Source organism: Sapajus apella, unplaced genomic scaffold (genome assembly GCF_009761245.1).
Source record: "Sapajus apella isolate SASKATOON/1434 unplaced genomic scaffold, GSC_monkey_1.0 scaffold99, whole genome shotgun sequence".
NCBI classification, from domain to species: Eukaryota; Metazoa; Chordata; class Mammalia; order Primates; family Cebidae; genus Sapajus; species Sapajus apella.
Genome location: NW_022437039.1, coordinates 5228092 through 5230930, shown reverse-complemented (window position 1 = coordinate 5230930; position 2839 = coordinate 5228092). Strand labels below are relative to the sequence as shown.

Here is a 2839-nt window from a genome sequence, read left to right as displayed (position 1 = left end):
ATACTAGCCACATATGGCGATTTACTTATTTAAAGATGAGGTCTTGCTCTGTTGTCCAGGTTGGAGTGCAGTGGCCTGATCATAGCTCACTGCAGCCTTGAACTCCTGGGCTGAAGTGGTATTGCAGGTACATGCCACCATGCTCAGCTAAAGCTTTTTGTTTTGTATTGTAGAAATGGGGACTTGCTATGTTGCCTAAGCTATTCTTAAACTCCTGGCCTCAGGTGATCCTCCTGCCTCCTGGCCTCCCAAATTGCTGGGATTATAGGTATGAGCCACTGCCCCCCTGGCCCACATACAGCCATTTAAAGCTAAATTTAAATTATTTAAAATTAAATAAAATTAAAAATTTTGGCCAGGTGTGGTGGCTCACGCCTGTAATCCCAACAGTTTGGGAGGCCGGGGCGGGTGGATCACCTGAGGTCAGGAGTTAGAGACCAGCCAGGCCAACATGGCGAAATCCCATCTCTACTAAAAATACCAAACTGAGCTGAGCTTGGTGGTACTTGCTTGCAGTATCAGCTGCTCAGGAGGCTGAGGCAGGAGAATCGCTTGAACCTGGGAGGCGGAGGTTAGAGTGAGCTGGGATCACACCACTGCACTCTGGCCTGGGTGACAAAACGAGGCTTCATCTCTCACACACACACACACACATACACACACAATCAGTTCCCCTGTTACCCTAGCCAAATGTCAATTACTCTATGTGTAAGTAGCTACCATGTTGGATGGCACAGGTGTAAAATATTTTTATTGTCACAGAAAGTTCTATCGCACAGTGTTAAAATAGGGTTCCTGCATCTCTATAAAGGGACTATGTTCTAATCTTAGTAACTGGTTCATTTCCTCCAGTCCACATTTATTTTTAACTCCTATAAAATCACACACACACACACACACACACACACACACACACACAGAGACAACTATCCAAACCACAAATCACTTTGATTTTATAAAAAGAACATTTATTGATTTTTAACTAAAAAGACACTTGTTGCAAGAGGAATTTTATATATCAGTAAAAATGTCCTGTTTGGGGAGAACTTTAAGACAATTGGATTTTAACTGGGCCATTTATTCTGTGCCATTGCCACAAGGATGTCACACATTTAGCATCTGTTCCCTAGTGCATAACTTTAAAAGGGAGCTGGTTGGATCCTCTCATGGTGAGGTGACAGGTAGCTTGCGTCTCTGGCTTCAGCAACTATGGCAATTTTTTAGAATGGGTCAGGTTTTTAGTTTCTGTAGAACTGGAAGGCTGACACTCAAAATGGCCCCTTGACATGATAGTCATTGGTTGGGCCAAGCATGTAATGTGACAGCTTCTCCAATTGTTTTCAAGCTGGGAGTGGATGCTGAAGTTAACCACTGATGAGGCTTTGCACAGAAAGGGAGATCTGAGGTTGTTGCCATTGGCTGGTATAATAATAACGTGTGTGTGTGTGTGTGTGTGTGTGTGTGTGTATACGTGCTCCTGAGAGAATAGAGATAAAGAGACAGATTGCATGCATAGGCACCTAGAATTTCTTTTTCTTTTCTTTTTTTTTTGAGATGGAGTTTCGGTGTTGTCATCCAGGCTGGAGTGCAATGGTTTCAATCTCAGCTCACTGCAACCTCCACCTCCCGGGTTCAAGCGATTCTTCTGCCTCAGCCTCCAAGCAGCTGGGATTATATGCACCCGCCACTACGCCTGGCTAATTTTTGCATTGTTATTTTTAGTAGAGATGGGGTTTCACCATGTTGGCCAGACTGGTCTTGAACTCCTGACCTCAAGTGATCCATCCACCTCAGCCTCCCAAAGTGCTGGGATTATAGGCGTGAGCTACTGCGCCTGGCTGGCACCTACAATTTCTTGCACTCCTGCAGCTACTTAAGTTCCCTTGGATGTAGATTCGTGAACCCAAAGTCATAGATCCTAGGCCAGTGGATTGGTATCTGGGAAGAAGAGATACACGTTGTTACATACAGGAAACGGTGCTCTCAAATGCCATTCATCCCACTTCGTGAGGCTCTTCAGATCCCACCCTTGGAAATACGTTGTTTTATGTGTTCAGAGGCAGCTTTAGGAATGAGCATTTGAAGAATTTCCTCATATTTCTTTCCTATTGTTATATTTTCCTCACTTGCACAAGGTTTAGTCTTTTCTAAAATGTTCTTATGTAATTCTTGGAACTGCCTTTCATGAAGTAGGTGTTATAATCAACACTTCAGCAATAACGATCTGAGGCCAAAATAATTAAAGTACTAGTACAAGGTGGGAAAGCAGACAAGATTGCAAGCAGGGACTCAAACTTCATTCTAGATAACCACACACGTTGTGCCACCACGCTCTATGACACCCAATGTCAGCAGCTACTGTTTTTCCAGCAGCAAGTACTTTGAGCACGTTGCATTCCGTATTCCACGTGTGCTGCCAGGTGTGGTGACTCACACCTATAATCGCAGCATTTTGGGAGGCCAAGGCACGCGGACTGCATGAGCTCAGGAGTTCAAGACCAGTCTGGCCAACATGAAAGAACCCCATCTCTGCTAAAGCTACAAAAATTAGCAAGGTGTGGTGGTGCACACCTGTAATCCCAGCTACTCAGGAGACTGAGGCAGGAGAATCGCTTGAAACTGGGAGCGTGGGAAGTGGAGAAAATCCAGGAGGCAGAGGTTGCAGTGAACTGAGATCATGCCACTCCACTCCAGCCTGGGTGACAGAGGGAGACTCTGTAAAAAAATAAAGGAAATAAAAATATGAAAAACAAAAAAAGGAAAACAAAAAACGTTTTCATGTATGCTAACTAACTCAACAAATACCTTTAGAAGACAGATGCTAAGAAAACACTGAATA

General features: G+C 44.1%; 1 long non-coding RNA gene across 1 annotated transcript; it reads right to left on the bottom strand.

The window, feature by feature from the left end:
• Positions 1-374: 374 nt before the first annotated feature.
• LOC116536197 lies at positions 375-2593 on the bottom strand. Its single transcript, XR_004262527.1, has 3 exons — positions 2572-2593; positions 1689-1693; positions 375-505 (listed from the first exon to the last, which is right to left on the bottom strand). It is a non-coding gene; the product is annotated as an uncharacterized LOC116536197 (long non-coding RNA).
• Between the last annotated feature and the right edge of the window lie 246 nt (positions 2594-2839).